The sequence below is a fragment of the Rhipicephalus microplus genome, chromosome X (assembly GCF_043290135.1).
Source record: "Rhipicephalus microplus isolate Deutch F79 chromosome X, USDA_Rmic, whole genome shotgun sequence".
Lineage (NCBI taxonomy): Eukaryota > Metazoa > Arthropoda > Arachnida > Ixodida > Ixodidae > Rhipicephalus > Rhipicephalus microplus.
The window spans coordinates 499,279,929-499,298,587 of NC_134710.1; the positions used below are offsets into that span (position 1 = coordinate 499,279,929).

Consider the following 18,659-nt stretch of genomic DNA (forward strand, 5'->3'; position numbering starts at 1 on the left):
TCAGCCACGAAAATTAAAAACTGACAGCGCCCATTCGAGAGGCGTCCGAGTGGCTCGACCCCCTAGCGGCAGCCAACTCATGACATCATAATCTCATTTTTTTAAAAAGTGTTTCAGTGCCCCGCCGCAGTGGTTTAGTGGCTGAGGTACTCGGCTGCTGACCCGCAGGTCGCGGGATCGAATCCCGGCTGCGGCAGTTGCATTTCCGATGGAGGTGGAAATGTTGTAGGTTCGTGTGCTCAGATTTGGGTGCACGTTATAGAACTCCAGGTGGTCTAAATTTCCGGAGCCCTCTACTACGCCGTCTCTCATAATCATATGATGGTTTTGGGACGTTAAACCCCACAAATCAATCAAAAAAAGTGTTTCAGGGTCCCTTTAGCCGTGTGTATGAGAGAAAGGAAGCCAGTTGTCAGACAGCGCTCCTGAATGTGCATTTCTTTAGCCTTCTGTCTGGGTCGTGCTGTCCGTAGAATATATTTGTCACACTAGTAAACTTGGTGACATTTTGAGCAAAAGCACTTACACCCCTGGCATGGCACTTGGGCTGCATGCTGCTACACAAGAAGAGGAAGTGCACGTTCTTAGCAGTGGTAATAGTGATGGGCACATAAATGCACAACAGATATTTGTTAAGTCAAGCAATGTTTCTTGAGTAATTAAGTGTTGCACCTTTAAGCAGCACTTAAAATAAACTTTGCATACAAAAACAGCGGCTTTGGCCATTTCATGGCTTGCGCTGAGCACGCCCCTAGTGACCATAGATGTAACCCACCTGAGAACGAGAATAGCTAAGTATTTTTCTGTGTGTTATCAGTCTTAATGCGTTATAGTGTTCTTAGTGACAGAAATAATAGTTTCAAAAATACTAACAACTAACAGAAGGGCAACACCTGTGCCAATTACGCGAATTTGATACAATTCCTTATTTTTGCGCCGAGCTGCGCCAAAACCATGAAATCTGCCGAAATTGCACCATGCTGCGCTAAAATGCCTGTGAGCAAATTTCAGAAAGACATGAAGGTCACGTTGGCCACCTGTTCCAAATTCCCCCTTGGCCACCTGTTCCAAACTGCTCCAAATTATGTTTTTTGTGGTAAATAAATTATTTTTTTTTCTTGTAACCCGCTCCAAATGTGTATTTTATTACCAGAGGTAACATTTTGCTGCCCCATAAATTGCTCCTAATTCCATTTGGGCCGTTGCACCCCTGCTTAGTTGCTTTGGAAAATAACTTCTTTATTCTCGAGCGACCGCTACCGAGGCTTTACACTCCGTGCAGTGAACGGAGTTTGGCGAAGGCACTCACCTGCAAGTGCACCGAGTATCACTGTTGCCTTGTGACAGTGTCCGAATGACACTAGTGGTGAAGTACACTCTCTCAAAAGGCACTTAAGGGGAGATGGGATTCCAAATTTAAAAAAAAAAACGATTCGAAATAAATAAGGGCAATGAAATTTTTTGCTGTATATATCAGCGTCTATGCTGATTTCAAATATGTAATTAGTTTTATAGTAAGTTGTCCAATTTTAATTTTGGGTCATGACATTGTGTAAAGCATGGTTCGTTTCAAACTGACTTTTTATGCCTCTGCATTTTTACAGTTCTGGGTCATAAATGACTCATATTGCTTCATATTAACTGTAGAATGTAAATAACTATTGAGAATGGGCATATAATACGTTTTATTGGATGAGAAAATTTGTAATGTGAAAATTCTACTTAGAATTTTCAGCCCATACTAACTGCTTGCTTTACATTTGTTATAATTATGCAGTTAATCTCAAGTTCAAACAAAAAACTTGCACCCTTTCACATGTTAAAAAATGTGTGGGCGAAATTTTATCTTGATCTGGCAATGAGAAGTACAAAAAAAAATGAAGTTCAAACTCGAAAAGGTGCCCAAAAATGGATCTTCAGAAAAACGCATTCTAAAGGTACCAGTGAAAGCTCATCTGTGGGGCTAAGGTACAGTTTTTAAAATGATTTCTGCAAACGTGACTGCTTGGCAATCATGGTTATTTTGAGTGTGTGTCTTTAGTGCACTCCTGATGCGAAGTGCAATGGCCAGCAGTCAGGTGACAATTTCTAGGCACTCTAGGCAATGTGCTGTTTTTAGTTTTAGTAGTCTCCTGGTGCTCTTTAAATTAAAAAGCAATAATAACCTACTTTAAATTTAATTACAATCTACAGCTTTTTGAGGTAAAAGTAGAGGAGCTAAACTTGTGAAAGCAAATAAAGATGAAAAATATGTCATTTTGGAAAAGTTTTCATTTTTTTTACTTGTATCTCTCCTTAAGTTGCCCAATGTGACAGGGTTGAAATACACCAGATCACTGTGAGTTCAGTGCATGCTACCATATTTAGACTGGACATTGCTCCATCTGTCTAAAGCATGACAAAGGAACACCCTGGACTGCCATGCGGGTAGACGCTCCACAAATCAAACACAAAACTTCTCAACCGGAGTCTGGTGATAAGCGTGTTTCGCAACACCCTGGACTGCCATGCGGGTAGACGCTCCACAAATCAAACACAAAACTTCTCAACCGGAGTCTGGTGATAAGCATGTTTCGCACTTTTTTCTCTGCTGGAAAGTTGGGCCGTTTTCTTGTGGAACGTTGAGAAGACCTTCCTTGATAGTCCGGAATGTCTATAGCATGTGCACTACAGACTGCAGAAGCAACTATATCAGCTACATACTGTTACGAGACTACATCACGCTGAAGAATGAAGACAGACAGCGAGAAAGACGACGTGATTCTGGGATGTGGGGCACGCTCTGGCTTGCCATCTCGGCATAGGCTTGGCGTCGTGCAAATATATCTAAGCTGTAACCTCGTTTCTCTGTGTACCCTCCCATAACATTTTGGTGGAAGGTGCGGGGTGCGGGGTAGGGAGCTTCGCAGCAGACGCCAAGTTGCCACTTCTAACATGTTTATTGACAGGGATGCTGCGCCAACAACCACGCCTCGCGCATCAACGGGGCCCACCTCACATGTAGTCATTCTGACCACTCCACCCCGCGATCCTGGCAACTTTTCGGGCACTGACGGCGAAGACGTCGATGAGTGGCTTGAGCTCGTGAAAACCACAGATGGGACCCAATCATGATGCTGGCAAACCTTATCTTTTACTTGAAAGGTACGGCCAAGGCGTGGTTCGACAACAACGCGGAAGAGCTCACCAGCTGGGACGTCTGTAAGACGAAGTTGCGCGAGTTGTTCGGCCAATCTGCCGGGTGCAGGCAGGCCGCTAAGAAAGAGCTTGGTAACCGTGTCCAGACATCCACGGAGTCTTACCTGGCCTATATTCAAGATGTCTTGACCCTCTGCCGTAAAGCTGATAACACCATGACCGAAGCCGACAAGGTTGCACACGTACTCAAGGGCATCGCTGATGATGCCTTTAGCCTTCTTGTATTTAAAGGCTGTTCGACAGTTCAAGACGTCAATAAGGAGTGTCGACGCTTCCAAGAGGCTAAAAGCCGTCGCATTGCCCACCACTTCACCTGTCTTCCTAACACCGTAGAAACATCAACTTGTGAGGACCTCCGTTTTGAGACCCAGCCCAATCCACCCTCTGCTGACATTACGAGGGTCGTACGACGCGAAATCGAAGCGATATCACCAGCACCCTTAAGGTTCCTGAGGCCGAACGATCCTCAGCCCACCATATCCCTCATACAGAGCGTTGTGCGCTAAGAATTGGCAAACGCGAGCCTTCAGACGATTTGTTCTGTGCACCGACCCGATGTCCATCCGCCTACCTTGAACACACGTCAGCACTATTGGCGTCCTGCTCCACGTAACCGAGATCCAGACGCATGGAGGACGCCTGACGACAGGCCGAATTGCTTCCGTTGCGGACGAGTGGGACACACTTCGCGTCATTGCCGAAGCACGTGGATCTCGCCCTCGCGCACAAACCCAAGCTTCATGAACTTCGACACATCAGCCCGCCCTTCTGGCCAAGAACCAACCCGCCGTGATGACTTAGCTCATTACGACATGACCGGCACGACCAATGCCCAGTACAGCCGCTCGCCTTCACCACGACGTAGATTCTCGCAGTCTTCTCCGCCACCCCGTTCCCCAAGCCCCGCCGTAGTGGTCTAGTGGCTAAGGTACTCGGCTGCTGACCCGCAGGTCGCGGGTTCGAATCCCGGCTGCAGCGGCTGCATTTCCGATGGAGGCGGAAACGTTGTAGGCCCGTGTGCTCAGATTTGGGTGCACGTTGAAGAACCCCAGGTGGTCGAAATTTCCGGAGCCCTCCACTACGGCGTCTCTCATAATCATATGGTGGTTTTGGGACGTTAAACCCCACAAATCAATCACCCCGTTCCCCATACCCGTCTTTCGCCCGACGGTTTCCTTCGGGAAACTAACTGGTGCAGCTCCAGGAGATGACGCTGCTGCTACGACTTGCCCTACAATTCCTCTGTTGACTCTCCCGACCAACCAGAACTTGATTGATGTAAAAGTGGATGGTTTACCTGTTAAAGCTTTAGTCGACCCTGGCACCCAAATTTCTGTTATGAGCTCGCACATTCGTGACCGCTTAAAGAAAGTCTTGACTCCAGCCCCTTCACGATGTGTTCATGTTGCTGATGGCAGTGCAACTGCCGTCGTTGGTGTCTGCACAGCACGCGTTACTATAGCCGGACATCAAACCTCCGTCCTCTTTACTGTTCTCACTAACTGCACCAATGATGTTATCTTCGGTCTAGACTTTTTGTCCGCCCATTCGGCCCTCATTGACTGTTCAGCTAGTGCGGTGCAACTTGACCTGCCCTGTACACCTGATACCCCATGTCTGCCCCAAGTTCGTCTCTGCTCTTCTGGACATGTCCGTTTGTCACCACAAACAGTTATCTGCATTGTCGTAACAACGTCATCACCTGTACCTGATTGAGACTACGTGCTCACGCCCATTACATCTGTCCTTCTGACTCGCAGTGTTACTTTTCCGCACACTATTATTTCGTTACGGGAAAACCGTGCTTGCATCCCTTTACTGAACTTTGCTCTGTGTCCGCAAGTGCTTCCATGTGGAATAGCCCTCGCCACGCTGACACCTTCTGAGGATTGCGTCATCTCGGCTTTGTACCCCAATGATGTGCGTCGCCCCAACTGCACGCAAGCTTCTAATGTGGAAAAAATGATCGCGGTGGACCTTTTGCTGCATCAAACTGACGCACTCCGTCACGTCCTGGAATCGTACTTTGACGTATTCGACTTCTGTGACCGTCCGCTAGGTCAAACCAGCATTGTGAAGCACCGCATTAACACTGGCGAGGCATCTCCGGTACATCGACGGCCGTACCGCATTTCTTCTGCGGAGCGTCAGATCATTCAAAAGGAAGTCGAGAAGATGCTCGCCAAAGACATAGTTGAGCCATCTTCCGGTCCATTGGCTTCCCCTGTTGTTCTTGCAAAGAAAAAGGACAATCGTTGGCGATTCTGTGTCGACTGTGTTCTGTGTCGACTACCGACATCTGAACCGGATGACTAAGAATAACGTCTACCCGTTACCGCGCATTGACGACGCCCTGGATTGCCTTCATGGCGCTAAGTATTTTTCCTCCATCGATCTTCGCTTAGGGTACTGGCAAATTGCTGTCGACGACATGGACTGCGAGAAGACTGCTCTTGTGACCCCTGATGGTCTTTACCAGTTTAAGGTCATGCCGTTCGGATTATGCAATGCTCCAGCCACCTTCGAACGAATGAAGGACACTCTCTTGCGCGGGTTCAAGTGGTCAATTTGCCCATGTTACCTCGACAACGTCATTGTGTTTTTCCCGACCTTTGAAACACACCTCGACCGCCTTTCCTTCCTCCATCCTTTCTGTTTATCGTAACGCAGGACTGCAGCTGAACTCATCGAAGTGCCACTTCGGATTCCAGCAAATAATCATGTTAGGCCATCTTGTGGACTCCTCTGGCGTACGCCCTGTTCCTGATAAAGTTCAAGCTGTGCAAAACTTCCCCGTCCCGACCAGCACTAAGGAAGTCCGAAGCTTTTTAGGTCTATGTTCTTACTTCCGATGTTTTGTAAACAATTTTGCGGACGTGGCCCGACCTCATACGGACTTGCTGAAGGAGGATGTTTCATTCTCTTGGGGCGCTGCGCAGGCTTCGGCATTCTCCAGTCTCATTGCGTTGCTCACAACACCACCTATTCTGGCCCATTTTGACATGTCTGCCCCAACAGAAGTCCGCACTGATGCCAGCGGCCATGGAATCAGTGCTGTTTTGGTCCAGCATCAAAGCGGCTGCGCCCGCATTATCGCATATGCCAGCTGTCTGCTCTCTGCGGCCGAGCGGAACTACTCTATCACTGAGCGGGAATGCCTTGCTCTAGTTTGGGCGGTTGGCAAATTTCGGCCCTACTTACATGGTCGCCGTTTCACTGTCACAACTGATCACCATGCCCTCTACTGGCTCTCTTCGTTAAAGGATCCCACTGGGCGTCTTGAATATGACTGCAAGAATATGACTACTCAGTGTCTTACAAATCTGGCCGTTTACACCATGACGCTGACTGCTTGTCCCACCATCCAGTGGACCCTCCTGAGACTTTAGATGAAGCGCCGCCATGTGGGCTTTCTTCTCTCTCTGCTTTGAGCAACATCTGTGATAAACAGCGCCGAGACCCCGTCTTGCGTGACATTATTGAGAAGCTGAACTCTCCAACGCCCCATCCGTCTACTCTACTGTTTGTATTTAAAGAGGGCACCTTGTACTGCTACAATGTCAACACAAATGGGCGCGAACTGCTCCTTATGGTGCCTTCCCACCTACGTTCGAGTGTTATCGCCCAGCTCCATGACGCCCCCACTGCCGGTCACCTTGGTCTCTCTCGGACTTATGACAGCGTGCAGCGTCGATTTTACTGGCCCACGCTTTATCGCTCCGTGCACCACTACGTCGTCACATGCGACCAGTGCCAACGTCCAAAAAAAAAAAACCCTATGAGTCCTGCCGGACTCCTCCAGCCACTTGATATTCTTATTGACCCCTTCTTTCGAGTTGGTCTTGATTTCCTAGGCCCGTTCCATCAGTCTACCTCCGGAAACAAATGGATAGCTGTCGCTACGGATCATACAACTCGGTACGCCATCACACGGGCTTTGCCAACCAGCTGTGCCACAGATGTTGCCGATTTTCTTCTGTACGATGTCATCCTCCGTCATGGTGCTCCATGCCAACTTCTCGCAGATCGTGGACGCTATTTCTTCTCCCGAGTTATTGACGACCTGCTTCGCTCTTGCGAAACCAAACATAAATTTACGACGGCCTACTATTCACAAACTAATGGGCTTACCGAACGATTCAACCGGACTTCAACTGACATGCTCTCTTGTCCGTCTCCTCTGACCACCTAGACTGGGAAGTTGCATTGCCATTTGTCACATTTTCATACATTTCCTCACGCCACGATATCGCTGGGTTTTCACCATTCTACCTCTTGTTTGGCCGCGACCCAACTTTACCTTTCGACACCATCTTTCCAACAGCTGTCGATTCGCCGACTGAATGCGCCCGTGACACTATCACCAGAGCTCACAAAGCACGAGAAATTGCTCGGAAGCGCCTCTTAGCATCGCAAAAGCAAGAGAAGCAACGTTAGGACACACATCATCGTGAAGTCTCCTTTGCCCCGGGTTCTCTTGTGTTGTTGCGGACACCGACTCGGCATGTGCTCTCTGAGAAGCTGCTTTCCCGGTACTCAGGACCCTACCGCATCTTGCGCCAGGTGACGGACGTTACCTACGAGATAGCCCCGCTGAAGTCATCATTTCTAATGTCTACAGACGTTGTTCATGTCTCCCGACTTAAGCTCTACCACTCCGCAACATCATAGAAAGCACCGAGACGGTGGTTCTGCACCCGAGGGTCATGTTACGAGACTACATCACGCTGAAGAATCAAGACAGACAGCGAGAAAGACGACGTGATTCTTGGATGTGGGGCACGCTCTGGCTTGCCATCTCGGCTTAGGCTTAGCGTCGTGCAAACGTGTCTTAGCTGTAACCTCCCGTGTGTACCCTCCTCTGTGTACCCTCCCGTAACAATACTATCAGAAAGCAAAGAAACGTGAACACCAAAAAGTTTGGCGGTCGACTCGTTTGTACTGTGACAGGCCTTGACTGTTGCTTGAAGAATTTCTGCTTTCAGCCAGTGTCATCGCAGCATTAGAATTCTGCTTTGGCTAGCGGTCATGCACTGCTTGTGCCGCCAGAAGACTAGCATTTGCCAGTCATGCCGGGCAATCGCTGACACTCGGCACACACACATAGTGCAAAAGTGCCAGCCAGAGCAAGATTCTATAGTGCTACGGTGACACCGGCTGAAAGCACAGATTAGTTAAACAGTCAATGCATGTCGCAGTTTGATGAGTTGAAAGCCACACTTTTCGCTGTTTGTGTTGCTTCGTATGACTTGCAAAGTGCACAGTGTGTGCATGAACTAGTGAGTTGTAATATCTATTTGCAGCCTGCAGTAGAGTATGGCAATGATTTGGTGCTGCATAGTATTGGAATACTACACACAAATTACTGCTGTAAAGAAAACTAGTGGGTGTCACGCTTGAATGCACGCAGTAAGTGTACTTTCTTGTACTTGAAGGGCTCATAGTTGATCCTGTTCATTGCAAATATGCACTGCTGGCAAAGCTTGGAATTTTTCGTTTTGGATGAAAATCTGTGCAATCTGAAAACACCATCACATTTTGTACCGATCTTCACAGACAGTGCTGATTAACCTCTTCCTTTTGCATTGGTTGTTTTCGCATCCAGAGATGGCGCAGTGGTGCCCAGACGGCTTCTTGTAAGTGGGAGGGCGCTTTTTTGCATTTGCAAGTGCCACTGCTTGCCATGTTAATTTGGCGTCGTAGATACACGCCTTGGCCATAGAGAACAAAATGACTGATGTCTAGGTGCGAGAGTATCCTGCCGGTAGCCTAGGTGCCTGCATGCGAGATAGGCATGCTCTGGTGTATAGCAAAAGTGTGGAAAATTTTGTTGACCTGTCAAAGGTGCCACCAAAAACAATCCCCCTCCCAGTCCCCTCCATGGCGGGCCTCCTGATTTCAAAAGTCCCTAGTCCCTAGATTGGGAGGTATGCTATTGCTTAATATTTGCTGTTCACTAATTACGGAGTGGGTGTAAGGGGTGGAGTGCCTGCGAGGATATGCTTTTGCATATGATATTAGCTGTGACTACATTGCAGCCCATCTGGTATACCTGAGCTCACTGATTTGATTTCGACTATGGCTGCCACCATTTTAATGGGGCGGAGTGTAGAAACCAGTGACCCTCATAAAGTCAGATGGCCAAGAGGGGGTCGCAAATGTTTCATTATAGTGAATTTGCAAAGTGACCAGTCACAAATGATTTAAGGCTATTGCTTTTGACTGAAAACTGTTTTGATTGGCTGCTACAATTTGCAGTCCCACAAGTGCTTAGTTTTAGCTTTGAGCAACGGATTCAAAACAGTTGTTTTTTTTACCAAATGTAGCTAATTGATACTGATTGCTTTGTGATGTCGGTGTGTTATACGGAACATTCGCCACCACCTCTTGGTCGCATGGCCATGATCATGAAAGGCACAAGTGTCATTTAAACCTTATGTTATGCTGTGGTTTTAAATTACGAACCTCAGGTTGCCAAAACTAACCTTGAAGCCTCTGTTATGGCATCCTTGTAACCTGTACCCACTGGGCAGTATAATGTAATTAACTAAACACTGAAGTTTGATTTTTCAGTCTGAGACATACAACACTGTAACTCTGCTCATTTGCTACAGTGAGAGCTACAAAATCGGCTCTCTGCCAGCACACTCATCAAACTAAGTGGTGCTACAAACACTCTTTGGCTAGGAAATTAAATCCAGGCTGTATATTACTATGATCTGTTTCATTCTCCATTTCATAACTTTCCAACTGCAGTGCAGTGTTGTCTGACCCTACGAGGAAGAGATAAAAGAAATGAAAAATGAAAAAAAAAACCTGTTGAGAAATATGGCTCTTGGATAGTGAAAGACCCCTTGGTCTTGCATTTCACAGTTTACTTTTTCAGCATGTAGATAGCACTAAAGATGCCTTTAAGTTGTTCTTCTTTCGTACTAGGTGATGGAACAGCTGTGCCGTTCTGCACCAAACTTGTTTAGCTTTGCTACGCTTCACCAAACGACTCGTGTTTCCCCAAACTTATTCATCAGTGTCATACATAATGGTAGGACCCGTATAAAGCTGTCAGATGTGAGAGCCAGCAAGCTTGTGCCCGAAAATGTAGCTGAAACATTGTGTTTTTGATTTCAACAAAACTCCTATGGTTTTGGTTCTATCAAGGCGGTATTCGGCTATAGAGGTTTCTTTAGAAGTTATGTACCATGAAAAGGAGAGGGGAAACAAAGAAAAAAAACAGCAACCAGAAAACAAGACGCTGGCATTATTCAGCTATTATGTATCTGCAAGGGAACCTTAGCTGGCATTTTTCCTTTCGCTGTTTGGGCATAGAGTTAATGTAACACTGTCAAAGCCGTATATCTCCACATACGGCTGTGGACTCTATGTAGTCAGGCGTTCCTTCTTTCCTCCTTGCCCTGTGTCTCTTGGCTAGAATTTTTCATGTTTGTCATGGGATGCCCTCTTCCTTGACTATGGGTCTTTTCAGACTTCTTGTTGTGGCGTTTACACAGTGGTTTTTTGCTTGCTGGTGCTGGCTCCTGTTTGACAGCTTATGGGGAGAATAACCGAAAGTAAAAATACTAAAGTGTTCATGGAGCTCATTGCAGAAGATATTTGTGCGAGAGGTTTTCATAGATGACAAAAGATCGTAGTGTTTCGGCAGCTACGTGTAATGATGAAAACATTTTTGACACCTCACCTGCAATTTTTAATTGGGCTTGCTTTTTTGATGAGATGGCTAGCCGTTTTTGTCAGTGATATTTAGTTTTATATTTGCTTACATGGAGGATGGATTAACTAGTTATGCCTTTCAACATACACTAGCTATGTTGTCTATGTGAACAGTGCATAGGGGGGTACGGTCGTCAACTAGTGCAACCTCATGACTGACGAACACATAGCTGTGCTTAGCTTTACACGTGCTGAATGCAGTGTTTGATAGGGAAAGAAAATGCTACCATACACTTCCCTTGTTTCACTAAATGCCATCATCAGTTCACTGAACCTTGCCGTCTATCGGACATGAATCGAGGCCTGCTCTATTTTATTGCCTTTTGGTTGTGCACAAGTTTGGCATTCGAATGGTGATACTCATACCTCGTTATAACGAAATTGAAGGGGAGCCACATATATTTTGTTATATCCATTATAACAGTTTGTGGCAATGTATGCTCAGATGGGCGCACACCTATAGGCATGCAAAGAAAGAACCGCTTCGTGGCCCGATGTACCGCTACGCGACAACGCGTGCCGCGGAAAATAAACTCACTCAAATCTCATTAATTCAAACTTTCGGATAATTCGAACTTATGCTGAGGTCCCGTCAAAGTTATGTGTATTCTCATGGGTGAAAACGCCCTGTAATTCGAAAGCGCAAGCACTTGCGACGGTTAATTCGAGCATTAATTTGAGCCTGCAAGGTTAATTTGAGCCTGCAAAGTACTTGAGCACATCTTGTACAAGGAAATAATGCGACATATAACGCACCACAAATTGTTGATAGAAAATCAGCATGGATTCCGTAAAGGACTATCTTGTACCACGCAGCTGGTTGAATTTTATCATGATTTGTCCTCTAGTATTGACAAAAATGGGCAAATTGACTGTATTTTTCTTGATTTCCGAAAAGCTTTTGATTCGGTTTCGCATGCGCTCCTTTTGCAAAAACTTAAGTTATTTAATTTAGACCTAAATGTGATAATCCGGATAGAAAATTATTGAAAGCATCGTCGCCAATGTGTTGTTTTGAATGGAAAAGCATCCAGTTATGTTGATGTGACATCAGGTGTGCCACAGGGCTCCGTTTTGGGTCCTTTGTTGTTTTTAATTTATATCAATGATATTTCGGTTGGTATCTCATCTTCTATCCGGCTTTTTTCCGATGACTGTATAGTCTACCGGAAAATTAAGAGTGAGCAGGATTCCTTCCAACTTCAAAATGACTTGGTGCGTATTCATGACTGGTGTACAACGTGGAAAATGTCTTTAAATTTTAATAAGTGCATTAAACTTTGTTTTTCAAAGAAGACAAAGAATATCGAATTTAGATATTGTATAAATGGTGTGCCAGTTACCACGAATACAACTTACAAATACCTGGGTGTGTGCTTTTCTTCTGACTGTTCATGGAATGTACATGTTGATTATGTAGTCACGAAAGCTGCGAGGGTGTTAAATTTTATTCAGCGTAACTTACGATGTTCGCATCAGCGACTTAAAGAATGTGCGTATTTGACGTGTGTACGACCAGTTTTAGAGTACGCCTGCGCTGTGTGGGATCCGGCGCAGGTATATCTTAGTGATAAGATAGAAAAAATACAGAACAGGGCGGCAAGGTTCGTCCTGAGACGGTATCAATGGCGGGAAAGCTCTACTGCTATGAAACAAGAATTGAATTGGGAGCTGCTTTCATCGTCTAGAAGAAAATTGCGATTAAAACTTTTATATCTAATATTTAATAATAAAACTGGAATCAATAAGGGCATGTATTTATAGACGCCGTATTATTTGTCAAATCGAATTGATCATCCTTTTAAACTGAGGGAATACCGTCCCAGGACTGGAATTTTTGCAAATTCTTTTTTTGTCAGAACAATACATGAGTGGAATGGGCTCACAAGTGTACAAGTGTCTGCTGTAAATGAAAATTTGTTTCTTTCGAATCTGTAACCCCCCTGCTATAACGCCTTCGGGCGCTGCAGGTATACTTCGAATAAAGAATAAAGAAATACCGCGCTCCGAAAATGCTCTCAGCACCATGCCCAATCCTGCGGCGGCACCTCTCAACTGCTTCTCGCCGCTTCTAATTCATGTGACCTGCTGAGCGCTTCCTCAATCCTCTCCGCTGGCTGTGTGAGGAGAACGGCTCTGTCGGCCGCATGGGGTGTGGCTGTAAGGTCGGGGCAGGAGTTTTGAAAGAGCCGCACCGAACGAGCGCCAAACTCCACCGAAAATGATATACATAACACACCACAGTCTTTTTTTTTTTTTTGATAGACTATTTGATAGACTAATTAGTTCATTATATCTATTTACCAGTCAATTTTACTTCGTTACAACGAGGTTAAAAATGCATGGTTCTCAATGGAGCTTTCAAGGGGAATTTTATTTAGTTTGTCATATTCATTATTTCGTTATATCCCATTACATTATAACGAGGTTTGAGTTTAACATGGCGTGCCAACTGGGACTGAAGGTAGATCACTTTGCATATTGTAGTACAGTCGAACATCGATATATTGAACTCGAAGGGGATCGCAAATTGGTTCGATATATGAAAAATTCGATAATAAGAAATACAGGCCCCGAGAGCTTACCTGTAGCAGATCATCACCTACAACAGGTGCATACAATAATGACAACTAATTCCGCACAATGCCGCAACAGAGTGACTTATTTGCGAGAAAAAAATGCTTATCTTGGCCTGCTTCGTATTTGAAATGTTGAAGATGCTAGTCTTGCTCTTATTAAGGCTGTCCAGATGTGATAGCCCTGTTCTCTTTATGTGGCCGATACAGCGGTGAATGACACCGAATGCTGCCGCCACTTCAGCAGCAGAGTTTGCGCTTGTAGTCAGTGCCTCGTCCTCTGATCCTCCTCGTCACATGGGCTGCCAGCCTGGGCATCCCGAGTCCCTGCAGTTATAGCTACAATATGTCATCATCAGCGAGGCTTGCAACAGCCTGGACATTGCAGTCCGCTTCCACGAAATCGTCCGCAGACACTTGGGTTGGAACTGCTGCCCGGAAGTGGGATGACAACTTGCGAAACGCGTCGCCTATGCGCTCGTCGTCGCCTTCACCGATTACCGCAAGTTCCCGTCTCGAAACCTTCCTTGTGGAGCAGTTGACCACTGTGTCCGTCTTCACATCACGCCAGAAGTTGAAGATCTCCGCGGGAGAAAACATGGTGGAGATTCCCAGCCACTCCTTCGCCATCCACTACTGAATGTCCTGGCTGCTGACAACTTCGCTTTTGCCAGAATTGGTTTCGCCAATGATGTTGTAGTGCTGCTTAAATCGGTGAAGCCACCCGGTGTTGTCGGCAAAGTTGTTTCACCGAGTGCAGCGGCAAACCATTTGGCCTTGGTGATCAGCATCAGGCCATCCATCGCAATGTTCTTTACGCACACTTCTAAAAACTAGGCATAGAGGGCCTTTTCTACATTCCCATGGGCAGGAGCGTACGCATGACAGGCTCCCGAAGTTCGCTGCTCCGCCGCCTTTCCTTGATATCTGCTTTGTTCTTCAACAAGGTACTCTGAGTGCTCCATGACATCCTGAAGTCGTCGCGACAGTGAAACATTTCTCGCCTGCCTAACACACTGAATAGCCTTCAATTTCTTTGCAGTTAAAGGTCTTGCGCTTCTTGACGCTGGCCATAGCTACATGAAAAGTAGACAATTGAAGGAGTCCGCAGCAGCTTGGCATACCACGCATGCAAAAGAGAAATGCTGCACATGCAGCGGTATTCAGTGGTGGTAGTGGATAGAAGAGAAAGGAGGCGCCTAATTTCTGCAGCCCGGTAGGGAGCACGGCCTAGGGGTATGTAGGCGACTCGCGAAGAGAAGCAACAGAGTGCTCGCAAGGCGATAGCCACCTCCGAGGGCAGCAGTAAAAGGCGCGAGCTGTGGTTGGCTGATCAAAACTTGCAAAACAACAACAAAAAGTAAAAGAAAAGGCGAAAAAATGAGGACATCTGCTCCTTCGTTCCTGTTGACAAGTACGCGGAGAGAGAAAGAGAAAAAAAAAGCCGTTCCGCAAGTTAGAGATTGTGCAGTCTGAGCCCTCTCGCCCTTAACTTTTTTTCTTTTCAAGCCTTTTCGGTTTTTGTGAGAGCGTGTTGCCGCGCGGAGGTTACTGAGCGCTGTGAGTGCCAAAATGCACCCTCCAACTTGTGCGCAGAGCCGCGTTGCTACAGGTATCACGGGGTGCGGCAAGTGCCGAAGCGCACCTTCTAGGTCGCGCGGCGTACGATATATTTGAAGGGGAGTAAAAATACCATTTGATATAAACGTGCGAATTTTCATACTTTTACAAAGGAATTTAAGGGGATAACTTAAGAGTTTAATATACCCGAAAATTTGATATATGTGGGTTCGATATATCTGTGTTCGACTGTAGATGTCAGAATATGGCACAAGAATTGTGTCCCTAGTTTAGTATAGGTTATAGCGGCCTGATCAGTGGTCTGATATAGTAGATAAACTTAATTGACAGCGGGCTGACACAGCAATCTAAGAGAGAGGGTACAGAGTGAAAGGAAGGTGACATTTTTTTTATGGGTGCCTCGTGTTGTTGGCCATGCGTGCTAGAACTGCAGAATTTTTGATAACTGCAAAAATATGCAAAAATATTTTGCTGTTCTGGAGAGCTTTTTCCCAGAAGAAAATTCCCTGGATAAGAGCCTACTTCTTCAGGCACTGTACTCTCTAGCTCGAATGCTGCCATCGGCTATAAAATATACAGAATGAAAAGGACAGCAGGAATGTGTGTACAGTTTGTTTCACACTTTCTTTCTTTCTTTCTTTATTTTACCCTCAGGGCTTTACAGCATTGTAGAGGGGAGGGGCAAAAAGCAAAACATACACTTAATAAGTCAGCCAACGCACAAAAAGTACAAAAGATTCAATAAGAAAACGAGCAAAAGCGAAACGGGCAAAAGCACAACAAACAAAAAAGAGGCAAAAGCGAAACGGGCAAAAAGCAAAACATACACGTAAGAAGCCAGCCAACGCACAAAAGGTGCAAAAGATTCAATAATAAGAAAACGACAAAAAAATGCGGTGTGAAATACAAGTTACGAATACAATGAGGTACTATCGCGTGCGCGACATGTAATGCATTTTACATGGAAGATGTCAAGGCCTGACGGAACGCGTCAGGTTCAGTAATACTGGCGGTTGATGTTGACAGAAGATTCCAGTCGCGACATGTGTTAGGAAGGAAAGACTGGGAAAAGGTGACGGTGTTACTTCGAGGGATATGCACTTTGTGGAGGTGATCTATGCGGGATGATATGAAAGATGCAGGCTGCAATAAGCGCGATTTTAGAACGTGATTGTGATAGTATATTTTTTGGAACGCGCAAAGGCGAGCGATTTTTCTGCGCATGACAAGTGGAGGGAGATTAAGCCTGACCTTCATGGCAGTTACACTAGATGTTCGATTATAGCTGCAAAGAATGAAACGTGACGACCGGTTTTGGATTGCCTCTAATTTGTTAACGAGTGTTATATGGCCGGGATCCCATACACATGCGGCGTACTCCAGTAGAGGACGGATGTAGGTGATGTACAGCTGTTTCTTTAAAAAAGTCGGCGCAACAGGAAAGTTTCGTTTTAAGTAACCGAGCATGCGATTAGACTTGGATGTGACGTGATTAATGTGGTCGGACCATGATAGCGAGTTAGTAATGTGAACACCTAGGGGAGATCTCGGATCACATAACGCGTGGTGCTGCCAACGCTGTACTCACGTACGTGCCTCTATAGCAGATGACATGGTTCAACACTATGGCCCCTCAAGTGTCTGCGCATGCGCGAGCTGTAGCCGGCACTTGACTGCAGCGCTGACTGCACCGCGATTCATGCGTTCCAAAATTTGCCCTGAGGGTGAAACAGGCTCGACATGGCTGAATAAGGCTATTGCACATTGCAACTTAATTAAGTCTGCTAAGGGCAGCATCGGGCAAATTCTGCTTCACAAGTGCCACCAAACAGTTGTACATCTGCTCGGAACAGTCTTTATGAGTGCTTCAAACTTCCTCAAAAAGCTCTTTTGGATGCTCCAAGCCTGCTCCAAAGCTTCATTCTGGATGCTCCCAGGCCTGCTGCCAAGCTCGTGTACCTTTTTCCACCACTTCGTACTGCATGCTTGTGCTCGGCTGTTTGCTGTATCCAATGTGGGCTGCAGTGTGTATACATAAATAAGAATGCAATGCAGACGTTACCAGTGAAACATTACTCTCATAGCTGGTCAAGCCTAAATAAGTTCGCACCGCACCCTTGCGTACCTGCTTTGATGGCTGCGTCATGCCAGCGGTGCTTTCCACTTTTGCATTTCATGTAGTTGAATATGAAGGAACTTGAACGTTTAGGCAGTGTTGTGTATATTGCTGGCATGTTATTGGCAAAATGATCACATAGGTTGTGGCAAGTTTCTTAACCAAGCCTTCATCAGTGAGCTCATTTATAAAAACAATTGCTAAATTAAAAACCTAAAAATAAAATGCAAGAGGCTTCAAGCCATTTTGCTTGTACAGTTCGCTATGTTACTGCTTGATTAGGAATTTTGTATTACCAACACAGATGAAAATGAAAGGTTATCAGGTAAAAGGAAGTCAATCCTAAACAATCTTTTCTGATACTAGCAAGTATTGAAGTATCCTAGTTGTGAATATTAAGTGAGATTGTTCTCATGTTGTTAAAAAAGTTTGACTTTACCGCTGCAATTATTTGTGGGAGCTCTTTACATTTGTTACAGCTGGTTGTGAAGGTTCCTCTTGCATCTCTAATTAGCCTACTCTAAGGTAATTTGGGTTAGCATAAAGTAAGCTCTGTATGGTGCCTCATAGCCATTTTTTTAATGTTCTGCTCAGTGATTGGGCCAGATTATGAAAAACATAACAGCCACGTGCAGAGATTCAGTATATTGCTCAGTTTTTTAGGCATCTTCCAATATGCATAGCAACACTGCAGTTGTGAATTGAAGATTCTATTTTGAATTCAACCATAGATCAAAGCATTCAAAAGCTTCCATCAAATTTCTAGCTGTAGTTTGAAGAAACAAACTTCATTTCATCTCTTGTCATGGACATGCACATACCTAGTAATCTATCACAAAGTGTTTTAGATCACAAAGGTATCCTTAAAGAGCAGGGTAGCAGAGGAAACCATCAAGCTAATCATTGTTGCTTTTTCTTCTTGCTCTCATCTGGAATCGTTAAATATAATTGGACTCGTTGAGTTTATTTTCTGGATTTATGTGCAACCAACGTATGTGTTGAATATCTTTGCTGCTACCTCTGTGAAGAAGGGTTCTAGGAGGCAGAGTAAAGTTGCACGTACAGTCTATTTCACTGTTAGAGGCAACGTCGGAGCATTCATGTTCCATGCGGTGCTGGAAACACTTTGCTAAGCAAGAGTATGCCCCATCATACACTTGAAGGTTGTGCGTTTTTGTGTCATCTAGTGCAAAACTGTGCCTCTGCTAGACATGTTTGTTGTCCGATGAGTACTCTTGCTGGGAACCTTAGTACGAAACATAAATGTGAAGCCAGCGAGCATTGAAGTGGACGCCTCACTGTTGTTGTTAAGCGGTTGTGGGAGAAGTCTGCTGGTGTAAACTAGTGTGATATGCGGTATGCGGTAAAAAGTAAAAGCATCTAAAGAAATATATATATCATCGGAGGTCACTTTCTCAAGGATTTATTTGGAATGGTTACCTGAAACGTAACCAGTGCAG

General features: G+C 45.5%; 1 protein-coding gene and 1 long non-coding RNA gene across 11 annotated transcripts in view; one reads left to right on the forward strand and one right to left on the reverse strand.

The window, feature by feature from the left end:
• LOC119160764 (uncharacterized) overlaps positions 1–18,659 on the forward strand; it is a 174,619-nt gene that overhangs the window by 136,494 nt on the left and 19,466 nt on the right. The window lies entirely within an intron of this gene.
• Positions 15,689–18,659, reverse strand: part of LOC142776744 (uncharacterized) — a 30,951-nt gene continuing 27,980 nt past the window's right edge. Inside the window, exon 2 of the long non-coding RNA XR_012887776.1 lies at positions 15,689–17,102. This is a non-coding gene — a long non-coding RNA (uncharacterized LOC142776744). The remainder of the gene's footprint in view (positions 17,103–18,659) is intronic.